Here is a 15,434-nt window from a genome sequence, read left to right as displayed (position 1 = left end):
CGAGAACGTAACACCGGGCCGAGACTGACACACCGGGCCGAGACTGTCACAATGGGCCATGACTGACACACCAGGCCGAGACTGACACACCGTGCTGAGACTGCCACACCGGGCCGAGACTGTCACACCGGGCCGAGACTGTCACACGGGGCCGAGACTGTCACACTGGGCCGAGACTGACACACCGGGCTGAGACTGACACACTGGGCCGAGACTGTCACACCGGGCCGAGATTGTCACACCGGTCCGAGACTGTCACACCAAGCCGAGACTGTCACACCGGGCCGAGACTGTCACACCGAGCCGTGACTGACACACCAGGGCGAGACTGACACACCGGGCCAAGACTGTCATTCTGGGCTGAGACTGTCACACCGGGCTGGACTGTAATACTGGGCCGAGTCAGGCACACATGGCAGTGACAGACACCGGGCCGAGACTGGCACACCGGGCCGAGATTAACACACCGGCCGAGTCTGACACACCGGGCCGAGACTGTCACACTGGGCTGAGACTGTAATACTGGGCCGAGACAGATATACCGGGCCGAAACTGACACATCGGACAGCAATTAACACACCAGGCCGAGACTGACACACCAGGCCGAGACTGTCACACCGGGCCGAGAATGTCACGCCGGGCCGAAAATGATATATATCGGGAAGCGATTAACACACCAGGCCGAGACTGACACACTGGGCCAAGATTGACACACCAGGCCGAGACTGACACACCGGGCCATGACGGACACATCGGGCCGAGACTGACACACCGGGCCGTGACGGACACATCGGGCCGAAACTGTCACACCGTGCTGAGACTGACACACCGGGTCGAGACTGTAACACCGGGCCGAGTCTGACACACCGGGCCGTGACTGACACACCGGGCCGAGACTGTCACACCGGGCCGAGACTGACACACCGGGCCGAGACTGACACACCGGGCCGAGACTGTCACACCGGGCCGAGATTGACACACCGGGCCAAGATTAACACACCGGGCCGTGACGGACACACACCGGGCTGAGACTGGCACACCGGTCGAGACAGTCACACCGGGCCGAGACTGACACACCGGGCTGAGACTGACACACTGGGCCGAGACTGTCACACTGGGCCGAGACTAATACACCGGTCCGAGACTGTAACACCGGACCGAGTCTGACACACCGGGCCGAGACTGACACACCGGGCCGAGTCTGTAACACCGGGCCGAGTCTGACACACCGGGCCGAGACTGACACACCGGGCCGAGACTGACACCCCGGGCCGAGATTAACACACCGGGCCGGGAATGTCACGCCGGGCCGTGATTAACACACCGGGCCAAGACTGGCACACCAGGCCGAGAATGTCACGCCGGGCCGAAACTGACTAATCGGGCCGCGATTGACACACCAGGCCAAGACTGACACACTGGGCCGAGGTTGACACACCGGGCCGAGACTGACACACCAGGCCGAGAATGTCACGCCGGGCCGAAACTGACACATCGGGCCGCGATTAACACACCAGGCTGAGACTGTCACGCCCAGCCGAGATTAACACACCGGGCCGAAACTGACACATCGGACGATGACTGACACATCGGGTCGAGACAGTCACGCCGAGCCAAGACTAACACACCGGGTTGAGATTGACACACCGGGCCGAGACTGTCACAACGGGCCGAGACTGTCACAATGGGCCATGACTGACACACCAGGCCGAGACTGACACACCGTGATGAGACTGCCACACCGGGCCGAGACTGTCACACCGGGCCGAGACTGTCACACAGGACCGAGACTAATACACCGGGCCGAGACTGTCACATCACGCCGAGACTGACACACCGGGCCGAGACTGTCACACCGGGTCGAGACAGTCACGCCGGGCCAAGACTGACACACCGGGCCGAGACTGTCACACCGGGCCGATACTGTCACACCGGGCCGAGACTGTAACACCAGTCCGAGTCTGACACACCGGGCCGAGATTTATACACGGGCTGAGACTGTCACACCGGGCCGCGACTGTCACACTGGGCCGAGACTGTCACACCGGGCCGAGACTGTAACACCAGTCCGAGTCTGACACACCATGCCGAGTCTGTCACACCGGGCTGAGACTGTAACACCATGCCGATTCTGACACACCGAGCCGAGACTGTCACACCGGGCCGAGATTAACACAGCGGGCCGAGAACGTAACACCGGGCCGAGACTGACACACCGGGCCGAGACTGTCACAATGGGCCATGACTGACACACCAGGCCGAGACTGACACACCGTGCTGAGACTGCCACACCGGTCCGAGACTGTCACACCGGGCCGAGACTGTCACACGGGTCGAGACTGTCACACCGGGCCGAGACTGACACACCGGGCTGAGACTGACACACTGGGCCGAGACTGTCACACCGGGCCGAGACTGTCACACCGGGCCGAGATTGTCACACCAAGCCGAGACTGTCACACCGGGCCGAGATTTTCACACCGAGCCGTGACTGACACACCAGGGCGAGACTGTCACACCGGGCCGAGACTGTCACACCGAGCCGTGACTGACACACCAGGGCGAGACTGACACACCGGGCCAAGACTGTCATTCTGGGCTGAGACTGTCACACCGGGCTGGACTGTAATACTGGGCCGAGTCAGGCACACATGGCAGAGACAGACACCGGGCCGAGACTGGCACACCGGGCCGAGATTAACACACCGGGCCGAGATTAACACACTGGCCGAGTCTGACACACCGGGCCGAGACTGACACACGCGGCCGAGACTCTAACACCGGTGCGAGTCTGACACACCGGGCCAGGTCTGTCACACCGGGCTGAGACTGTAACACCTGGCCGATTCTGACACATCGGGCCGAGTCTGGCATGCCGGGCCGAGACTGTCACACTGGGCTGAGACTGTAATACTGGGCCGAGACAGATATACCGGGCCGAAACTGACACATCGGACAGCGATTAACACACCAGGCCGAGACTGACACACCAGGCCGAGACTGTCACACCGGGCCGAGAATGTCACGCCGGGCCGAAAATGATATATCGGGAAGCGATTAACACACCAGGCCGAGACTGACACACTGGGCCAAGATTGACACACCAGGCCGAGACTGACACACCGGGCCATGACGGACACATCGGGCCGAGACTGACACACCGGGCCGTGACGGACACATCGGGCCGAAACTGTCACACCGTGCTGAGACTGACACACCGGGTCGAGACTGTAACACCGGGCCGAGTCTGACACACCGGGCCGTGACTGACACACCGGGCCGAGACTGTCACACCGGGCCGAGACTGTCACACCGGGCCAAGATTAACACACCGGGCCGTGACTGACACACACCGGGCTGAGACTGGCACACCGGGTCGAGACAGTCACACCGGGCCGAGACTGACACACCGGGCTGAGACTGACACACTGGGCCGAGACTGACACACCGGGCCGAGACTGACACACTGGGCCGAGACTGTCACACTGGGCCGAGACTAATACACCGGTCCGAGACTGTAACACCGGACCGAGTCTGACACACCGGGCCGAGACTGACACACCGGGCCGAGACTGTAACACCGGGCCGAGTCTGACACACCGGGCCGAGACTGACACACCGGGCTGAGACTGGCACCCCGGGCCGAGATTAACACACCGGGCCGGGAATGTCACGCCGGGCCGTGATTAACACACCGGGCCAAGACTGGCACACCAGGCCGAGAATGTCACGCCGGGCCGAAACTGACTAATCGGGCCGCGATTGACACACCAGGCCAAGACTGACACACTGGGCCGAGGTTGACACACCGGGCCGAGACTGACACACCAGGCCGAGAATGTCACGGTGGGCCGAAACTGACACATCGGGCCGCGATTAACACACCAGGCTGAGACTGTCACGCCCAGCCGAGATTAACACACCGGGCCGAAACTGACACATCGGACGATGACTGACACACCGGGTCGAGACAGTCACGCCAAGCCAAGACTAACACACCGGGTTGAGATTGACACACCGGGCCGAGACTTTCACAACGGGCCGAGACTGTCACAATGGGCCATGACTGACACACCAGGCCGAGACTGACACACCGTGATGAGACTGCCACACCTGGCCGAGACTGTCACACCGGGTCGAGACTGTCACACAGGGCCGAGACTAATACACCGGGCCGAGACTGTCACATCACGCCGAGACTGACACACCGGGCCGAGACTGTCACACCGGGTCGAGACAGTCACGCCGGGCCAAGACTGACACACCGGGCCGAGACTGTCACACCGGGCCGATACTGTCACACCGGGCCGAGACTGTAACACCAGTCCGAGTCTGACACACCGGGCCGAGACTTATACACGTGCTGAGACTGTCACACCGGGCCGCGACTGTCACACCGGGCCGAGACTGTCACACCGGGCCGAGACTGTAACACCAGTCCGAGTCTGACACATCATGCCGAGTCTGTCACACCGGGCTGAGACTGTAACACCAAGCCGATTCTGACACACCGAGCCGAGACTGTCACACCGGGCCGAGATTAACACAGCGGGCCGAGAACGTAACACCGGGCCGAGACTGACACACCGGGCCGAGACTGTCACAATGGGCCATGACTGACACACCAGGCCGAGACTGACACACCGTGCTGAGACTGCCACACCGGGCCGAGACTGTCACACCGGGCCGAGACTGTCACACGGGGCCGAGACTGTCACACTGGGCCGAGACTGTCACACCGGGCCGAGACTGACACACCGGGCTGAGACTGACACACTGGGCCGAGACTATCACACCGGGCCGAGACTAATACACCGGTCCGAGACTGTAACACCGGACCGAGTCTGACACACCGGGCCGAGACTGACACACCGGGCCGAGACTGTAACACCGGGCCGAGTCTGACACACCGGGCCGAGACTGACACACCGGGCTGAGACTGGCACCCCGGGCCGAGATTAACACACCGGGCTGGGAATGTCACGCCGGGCCGTGATTAACACACCGGGCCAAGACTGGCACACCAGGCCGAGAATGTCACGCCGGGCCGAAACTGACTAATCGGGCCGCGATTGACACACCAGGCCAAGACTGATACACTTGGCCGAGGTTGACACACCGGGCCGAGACTGACACATCAGGCCGAGAATGTCACGGTGGGCCGAAACTGACACATCGGGCCGCGATTAACACACCAGGCTGAGACTGTCACGCCCAGCCGAGATTAACACACCGGGCCGAAACTGACACATCGGACGATGACTGACACACCGGGTCGAGACAGTCACGCCGAGCCAAGACTAACACACCGGGTTGAGATTGACACACCGGGCCGAGACTGTCACAACGGGCCGAGACTGTCACAATGGGCCATGACTGACACACCAGGCCGAGACTGACACACCGTGATGAGACTGCCACACCGGGCCGAGACTGTCACACCGGGCCGAGACTGTCACACAGGGCCGAGACTAATACACCGGGCCGAGACTGTCACATCACGCCGAGACTGACACACCGGGCCGAGACTGTCACACCGGGTCGAGACAGTCACGCCGGGCCAAGACTGACACACCGGGCCGAGACTGTCACACCGGGCCGAGACTGACACACCGGGCCAAGACTGTAACACCAAGCCGATTCTGACACACCGAGCCGAGACTGTAACACCAAGCCGAGTCTGACACACCGGGCCAAGACTGTAACACCAAGCCGAGTCTGACACACCGGGCCGAGACTTATACACGGGCTGAGACTGTCACACCGGGCCGCGACTGTCACACCGGGCCGAGACTGACACACCGGGCTGAGACTGTAACACCAAGCCGATTCTGACACACCGAGCCGAGACTGTCACACCGGGCCGAGATTAACACAGCGGGCCGAGAACGTAACATCGGGCCGAGACTGACACACCGGGCCGAGACTGTCACAATGGGCCGAGATTAACACAGCGGGCCGAGAACGTAACATCGGGCCATGACTGACACACCAGGCCGAGACTGACACACCGTGCTGAGACTGCCACACCGGGCCGAGACTGTCACACCAGGCCGAGACTGTCACACCGGGCTGAGACTGACACACCGGGCTGAGACTGACACACTGGGCCGAGACTGTCACACTGGGCCGAGACTAATACACCGGGCCGAGACTGTAACACCGGACCGAGTCTGACACACCGGGCCGAGACTGACACACCGGGCCGAGACTGTAACACCGGGCCGAGTCTGACACACCGGGCCGAGACTGACACACCGGGCTGAGACTGGCACCCCGGGCCGAGATTAACACACCGGGCCGGGAATGTCACGCCGGGCCGTGATTAACACACCGGGCCAAGACTGGCACACCAGGCCGAGAATGTCACGCCGGGCCGAAACTGACTAATCGGGCCGCGATTGACACACCAGGCCAAGACTGACACACTGGGCCGAGGTTGACACACCGGGCCGAGACTGACACACCAGGCCGAGAATGTCACGGCGGGACGAAACTGACACATCGGGCCGCGATTAACACACCAGGCTGAGACTGTCACGCCCAGCCGAGATTAACACACCGGGCTGAAACTGACACATCGGACGATGACTGACACACCAGGCCGAGAATGTCACGCCGAGCCAAGACTAACACACCGGGTTGAGATTGACACACCGGGCCGAGACTGTCACAACGGGCCGAGACTGTCACAATGGGCCATGACTGACACACCAGGCCGAGACTGACACACCGTGATGAGACTGCCACACCGGGCCAAGACTGTCACACCGGGCCGAGACTGTCACACAGGGCCGAGACTAATACACCGGGCCGAGACTGTCACATCACGCCGAGACTGACACACCGGGCCGAGACTGTCACACCGGGTCGAGACAGTCACATCACGCCGAGACTGACACACCGGGCCGAGACTGTCATACCGGGTCGAGACAGTCACGCCGGGCCAAGACTGACACACCGGGCCGAGACTGTCACACCGGGCCGATACTGTCACACCGGGCCGAGACTGTAACACCAGTCCGAGTCTGACACACCGGGCCGAGACTTATACACGGGCTGAGACTGTCACACCGGGCCGCGACTGTCACACCGGGCCGAGACTGTCACACCGGGCCGAGACTGTAACACCAGTCCGAGTCTGACACACCATGCCGAGTCTGTCACACCGGGCTGAGACTGTAACACCAAGCCGATTCTGACACACCGAGCCGAGACTGTCACACCGGGCCGAGATTAACACAGCGGGCCGAGAACGTAACACCGGGCCGAGACTGAAACACCGGGCCGAGACTGTCACAATGGGCCATGACTGACACACCAGGCCGAGACTGACACACCGTGATGAGACTGCCACACCGGGCCGAGACTGTCACACCGGGCCGAGACTGTCACACAGGACCGAGACTAATACACCGGGCCGAGACTGTCACATCACGCCGAGACTGACACACCGGGCCGAGACTGTCACACCGGGTCGAGACAGTCACGCCGGGCCAAGACTGACACACCGGGCCGAGACTGTCACACCGGGCCGATACTGTCACACCGGGCCGAGACTGTAACACCAGTCCGAGTCTGACACACCGGGCCGAGACTTATACACGGGCTGAGACTGTCACACCGGGCCGCGACTGTCACACTGGGCCGAGACTGTCACACCGGGCCGAGACTGTAACACCAGTCCGAGTCTGACACACCATGCCGAGTCTGTCACACCGGGCTGAGACTGTAACACCATGCCGATTCTGACACACCGAGCCGAGACTGTCACACCGGGCCGAGATTAACACAGCGGGCCGAGAACGTAACACCGGGCCGAGACTGACACACCGGGCCGAGACTGTCACAATGGGCCATGACTGACACACCAGGCCGAGACTGACACACCGTGCTGAGACTGCCACACCGGTCCGAGACTGTCACACCGGGCCGAGACTGTCACACGGGTCGAGACTGTCACACCGGGCCGAGACTGACACACCGGGCTGAGACTGACACACTGGGCCGAGACTGTCACACCGGGCCGAGACTGTCACACCGGGCCGAGATTGTCACACCAAGCCGAGACTGTCACACCGGGCCGAGATTTTCACACCGAGCCGTGACTGACACACCAGGGCGAGACTGTCACACCGGGCCGAGACTGTCACACCGAGCCGTGACTGACACACCAGGGCGAGACTGACACACCGGGCCAAGACTGTCATTCTGGGCTGAGACTGTCACACCGGGCTGGACTGTAATACTGGGCCGAGTCAGGCACACATGGCAGAGACAGACACCGGGCCGAGACTGGCACACCGGGCCGAGATTAACACACCGGGCCGAGATTAACACACTGGCCGAGTCTGACACACCGGGCCGAGACTGACACACGCGGCCGAGACTCTAACACCGGTGCGAGTCTGACACACCGGGCCAGGTCTGTCACACTGGGCTGAGACTGTAACACCTGGCCGATTCTGACACATCGGGCCGAGTCTGGCATGCCGGGCCGAGACTGTCACACTGGGCTGAGACTGTAATACTGGGCCGAGACAGATATACCGGGCCGAAACTGACACATCGGACAGCGATTAACACACCAGGCCGAGACTGACACACCAGGCCGAGACTGTCACACCGGGCCGAGAATGTCACGCCGGGCCGAAAATGATATATCGGGAAGCGATTAACACACCAGGCCGAGACTGACACACTGGGCCAAGATTGACACACCAGGCCGAGACTGACACACCGGGCCATGACGGACACATCGGGCCGAGACTGACACACCGGGCCGTGACGGACACATCGGGCCGAAACTGTCACACCGTGCTGAGACTGACACACCGGGTCGAGACTGTAACACCGGGCCGAGTCTGACACACCGGGCCGTGACTGACACACCGGGCCGAGACTGTCACACCGGGCCGAGACTGTCACACCGGGCCAAGATTAACACACCGGGCCGTGACTGACACACACCGGGCTGAGACTGGCACACCGGGTCGAGACAGTCACACCGGGCCGAGACTGACACACCGGGCTGAGACTGACACACTGGGCCGAGACTGACACACCGGGCCGAGACTGACACACTGGGCCGAGACTGTCACACTGGGCCGAGACTAATACACCGGTCCGAGACTGTAACACCGGACCGAGTCTGACACACCGGGCCGAGACTGACACACCGGGCCGAGACTGTAACACCGGGCCGAGTCTGACACACCGGGCCGAGACTGACACACCGGGCTGAGACTGGCACCCCGGGCCGAGATTAACACACCGGGCCGGGAATGTCACGCCGGGCCGTGATTAACACACCGGGCCAAGACTGGCACACCAGGCCGAGAATGTCACGCCGGGCCGAAACTGACTAATCGGGCCGCGATTGACACACCAGGCCAAGACTGACACACTGGGCCGAGGTTGACACACCGGGCCGAGACTGACACACCAGGCCGAGAATGTCACGGTGGGCCGAAACTGACACATCGGGCCGCGATTAACACACCAGGCTGAGACTGTCACGCCCAGCCGAGATTAACACACCGGGCCGAAACTGACACATCGGACGATGACTGACACACCGGGTCGAGACAGTCACGCCAAGCCAAGACTAACACACCGGGTTGAGATTGACACACCGGGCCGAGACTTTCACAACGGGCCGAGACTGTCACAATGGGCCATGACTGACACACCAGGCCGAGACTGACACACCGTGATGAGACTGCCACACCTGGCCGAGACTGTCACACCGGGTCGAGACTGTCACACAGGGCCGAGACTAATACACCGGGCCGAGACTGTCACATCACGCCGAGACTGACACACCGGGCCGAGACTGTCACACCGGGTCGAGACAGTCACGCCGGGCCGAAACTGACTAATCGGGCCGCGATTGACACACCAGGCCAAGACTGACACACTGGGCCGAGGTTGACACACCGGGCCGAGACTGACACACCAGGCCGAGAATGTCACGGCGGGACGAAACTGACACATCGGGCCGCGATTAACACACCAGGCTGAGACTGTCACGCCCAGCCGAGATTAACACACCGGGCTGAAACTGACACATCGGACGATGACTGACACACCAGGCCGAGAATGTCACGCCGAGCCAAGACTAACACACCGGGTTGAGATTGACACACCGGGCCGAGACTGTCACAACGGGCCGAGACTGTCACAATGGGCCATGACTGACACACCAGGCCGAGACTGACACACCGTGATGAGACTGCCACACCGGGCCAAGACTGTCACACCGGGCCGAGACTGTCACACAGGGCCGAGACTAATACACCGGGCCGAGACTGTCACATCACGCCGAGACTGACACACCGGGCCGAGACTGTCACACCGGGTCGAGACAGTCACATCACGCCGAGACTGACACACCGGGCCGAGACTGTCATACCGGGTCGAGACAGTCACGCCGGGCCAAGACTGACACACCGGGCCGAGACTGTCACACCGGGCCGATACTGTCACACCGGGCCGAGACTGTAACACCAGTCCGAGTCTGACACACCGGGCCGAGACTTATACACGGGCTGAGACTGTCACACCGGGCCGCGACTGTCACACCGGGCCGAGACTGTCACACCGGGCCGAGACTGTAACACCAGTCCGAGTCTGACACACCATGCCGAGTCTGTCACACCGGGCTGAGACTGTAACACCAAGCCGATTCTGACACACCGAGCCGAGACTGTCACACCGGGCCGAGATTAACACAGCGGGCCGAGAACGTAACACCGGGCCGAGACTGAAACACCGGGCCGAGACTGTCACAATGGGCCATGACTGACACACCAGGCCGAGACTGACACACCGTGATGAGACTGCCACACCGGGCCGAGACTGTCACACCGGGCCGAGACTGTCACACAGGACCGAGACTAATACACCGGGCCGAGACTGTCACATCACGCCGAGACTGACACACCGGGCCGAGACTGTCACACCGGGTCGAGACAGTCACGCCGGGCCAAGACTGACACACCGGGCCGAGACTGTCACACCGGGCCGATACTGTCACACCGGGCCGAGACTGTAACACCAGTCCGAGTCTGACACACCGGGCCGAGACTTATACACGGGCTGAGACTGTCACACCGGGCCGCGACTGTCACACTGGGCCGAGACTGTCACACCGGGCCGAGACTGTAACACCAGTCCGAGTCTGACACACCATGCCGAGTCTGTCACACCGGGCTGAGACTGTAACACCATGCCGATTCTGACACACCGAGCCGAGACTGTCACACCGGGCCGAGATTAACACAGCGGGCCGAGAACGTAACACCGGGCCGAGACTGACACACCGGGCCGAGACTGTCACAATGGGCCATGACTGACACACCAGGCCGAGACTGACACACCGTGCTGAGACTGCCACACCGGTCCGAGACTGTCACACCGGGCCGAGACTGTCACACGGGTCGAGACTGTCACACCGGGCCGAGACTGACACACCGGGCTGAGACTGACACACTGGGCCGAGACTGTCACACCGGGCCGAGACTGTCACACCGGGCCGAGATTGTCACACCAAGCCGAGACTGTCACACCGGGCCGAGATTTTCACACCGAGCCGTGACTGACACACCAGGGCGAGACTGTCACACCGGGCCGAGACTGTCACACCGAGCCGTGACTGACACACCAGGGCGAGACTGACACACCGGGCCAAGACTGTCATTCTGGGCTGAGACTGTCACACCGGGCTGGACTGTAATACTGGGCCGAGTCAGGCACACATGGCAGAGACAGACACCGGGCCGAGACTGGCACACCGGGCCGAGATTAACACACCGGGCCGAGATTAACACACTGGCCGAGTCTGACACACCGGGCCGAGACTGACACACGCGGCCGAGACTCTAACACCGGTGCGAGTCTGACACACCGGGCCAGGTCTGTCACACTGGGCTGAGACTGTAACACCTGGCCGATTCTGACACATCGGGCCGAGTCTGGCATGCCGGGCCGAGACTGTCACACTGGGCTGAGACTGTAATACTGGGCCGAGACAGATATACCGGGCCGAAACTGACACATCGGACAGCGATTAACACACCAGGCCGAGACTGACACACCAGGCCGAGACTGTCACACCGGGCCGAGAATGTCACGCCGGGCCGAAAATGATATATCGGGAAGCGATTAACACACCAGGCCGAGACTGACACACTGGGCCAAGATTGACACACCAGGCCGAGACTGACACACCGGGCCATGACGGACACATCGGGCCGAGACTGACACACCGGGCCGTGACGGACACATCGGGCCGAAACTGTCACACCGTGCTGAGACTGACACACCGGGTCGAGACTGTAACACCGGGCCGAGTCTGACACACCGGGCCGTGACTGACACACCGGGCCGAGACTGTCACACCGGGCCGAGACTGTCACACCGGGCCAAGATTAACACACCGGGCCGTGACTGACACACACCGGGCTGAGACTGGCACACCGGGTCGAGACAGTCACACCGGGCCGAGACTGACACACCGGGCTGAGACTGACACACTGGGCCGAGACTGACACACCGGGCCGAGACTGACACACTGGGCCGAGACTGTCACACTGGGCCGAGACTAATACACCGGTCCGAGACTGTAACACCGGACCGAGTCTGACACACCGGGCCGAGACTGACACACCGGGCCGAGACTGTAACACCGGGCCGAGTCTGACACACCGGGCCGAGACTGACACACCGGGCTGAGACTGGCACCCCGGGCCGAGATTAACACACCGGGCCGGGAATGTCACGCCGGGCCGTGATTAACACACCGGGCCAAGACTGGCACACCAGGCCGAGAATGTCACGCCGGGCCGAAACTGACTAATCGGGCCGCGATTGACACACCAGGCCAAGACTGACACACTGGGCCGAGGTTGACACACCGGGCCGAGACTGACACACCAGGCCGAGAATGTCACGGTGGGCCGAAACTGACACATCGGGCCGCGATTAACACACCAGGCTGAGACTGTCACGCCCAGCCGAGATTAACACACCGGGCCGAAACTGACACATCGGACGATGACTGACACACCGGGTCGAGACAGTCACGCCAAGCCAAGACTAACACACCGGGTTGAGATTGACACACCGGGCCGAGACTTTCACAACGGGCCGAGACTGTCACAATGGGCCATGACTGACACACCAGGCCGAGACTGACACACCGTGATGAGACTGCCACACCTGGCCGAGACTGTCACACCGGGTCGAGACTGTCACACAGGGCCGAGACTAATACACCGGGCCGAGACTGTCACATCACGCCGAGACTGACACACCGGGCCGAGACTGTCACACCGGGTCGAGACAGTCACGCCGGGCCAAGACTGACACACCGGGCCGAGACTGTCACACCGGGCCGATACTGTCACACCGGGCCGAGACTGTAACACCAGTCCGAGTCTGACACACCGGGCCGAGACTTATACACGTGCTGAGACTGTCACACCGGGCCGCGACTGTCACACCGGGCCGAGACTGTCACACCGGGCCGAGACTGTAACACCAGTCCGAGTCTGACACACCATGCCGAGTCTGTCACACCGGGCTGAGACTGTAACACCAAGCCGATTCTGACACACCGAGCCGAGACTGTCACACCGGGCCGAGATTAACACAGCGGGCCGAGAACGTAACACCGGGCCGAGACTGACACACCGGGCCGAGACTGTCACAATGGGCCATGACTGACACACCAGGCCGAGACTGACACACCGTGCTGAGACTGCCACACCGGGCCGAGACTGTCACACCGGGCCGAGACTGTCACACGGGGCCGAGACTGTCACACTGGGCCGAGACTGTCACACCGGGCCGAGACTGACACACCGGGCTGAGACTGACACACTGGGCCGAGACTATCACACCGGGCCGAGACTAATACACCGGTCCGAGACTGTAACACCGGACCGAGTCTGACACACCGGGCCGAGACTGACACACCGGGCCGAGACTGTAACACCGGGCCGAGTCTGACACACCGGGCCGAGACTGACACACCGGGCTGAGACTGGCACCCCGGGCCGAGATTAACACACCGGGCTGGGAATGTCACGCCGGGCCGTGATTAACACACCGGGCCAAGACTGGCACACCAGGCCGAGAATGTCACGCCGGGCCGAAACTGACTAATCGGGCCGCGATTGACACACCAGGCCAAGACTGATACACTTGGCCGAGGTTGACACACCGGGCCGAGACTGACACATCAGGCCGAGAATGTCACGGTGGGCCGAAACTGACACATCGGGCCGCGATTAACACACCAGGCTGAGACTGTCACGCCCAGCCGAGATTAACACACCGGGCCGAAACTGACACATCGGACGATGACTGACACACCGGGTCGAGACAGTCACGCCGAGCCAAGACTAACACACCGGGTTGAGATTGACACACCGGGCCGAGACTGTCACAACGGGCCGAGACTGTCACAATGGGCCATGACTGACACACCAGGCCGAGACTGACACACCGTGATGAGACTGCCACACCGGGCCGAGACTGTCACACCGGGCCGAGACTGTCACACAGGGCCGAGACTAATACACCGGGCCGAGACTGTCACATCACGCCGAGACTGACACACCGGGCCGAGACTGTCACACCGGGTCGAGACAGTCACGCCGGGCCAAGACTGACACACCGGGCCGAGACTGTCACACCGGGCCGAGACTGACACACCGGGCCAAGACTGTAACACCAGTCCGAGTCTGACACACCGGGCCGAGACTTATACACGGGCTGAGACTGTCACACCGGGCCGCGACTGTCACACCGGGCCGAGACTGACACACCGGGCTGAGACTGTAACACCAAGCCGATTCTGACACACCGAGCCGAGACTGTCACACCGGGCCGAGATTAACACAGCGGGCCGAGAACGTAACATCGGGCCGAGACTGACACACCGGGCCGAGACTGTCACAATGGGCCGAGATTAACACAGCGGGCCGAGAACGTAACATCGGGCCATGACTGACACACCAGGCCGAGACTGACACACCGTGCTGAGACTGCCACACCGGGCCGAGACTGTCACACCAGGCCGAGACTGTCACACCGGGCTGAGACTGACACACCGGGCTGAGACTGACACACTGGGCCGAGACTGTCACACTGGGCCGAGACTAATACACCGGGCCGAGACTGTAACACCGGACCGAGTCTGACACACCGGGCCGAGACTGACACACCGGGCCGAGACTGTAACACCGGGCCGAGTCTGACACACCGGGCCGAGACTGACACACCGGGCTGAGACTGGCACCCCGGGCCGAGATTAACACACCGGGCCGGGAATGTCACGCCGGGCCGTGATTAACACACCGGGCCAAGACTGGCACACCAGGCCGAGAATGTCACGCCGGGCCGAAACTGACTAATCGGGCCGCGAT

Source organism: Chiloscyllium plagiosum, unplaced genomic scaffold (genome assembly GCF_037043375.1).
Source record: "Chiloscyllium plagiosum isolate Xiang-an unplaced genomic scaffold, Cpla_swu_hap1 HiC_scaffold_16, whole genome shotgun sequence".
Classification (NCBI taxonomy): domain Eukaryota; kingdom Metazoa; phylum Chordata; class Chondrichthyes; order Orectolobiformes; family Hemiscylliidae; genus Chiloscyllium; species Chiloscyllium plagiosum.
Note: the sequence above shows the minus strand (reverse complement) of the source record.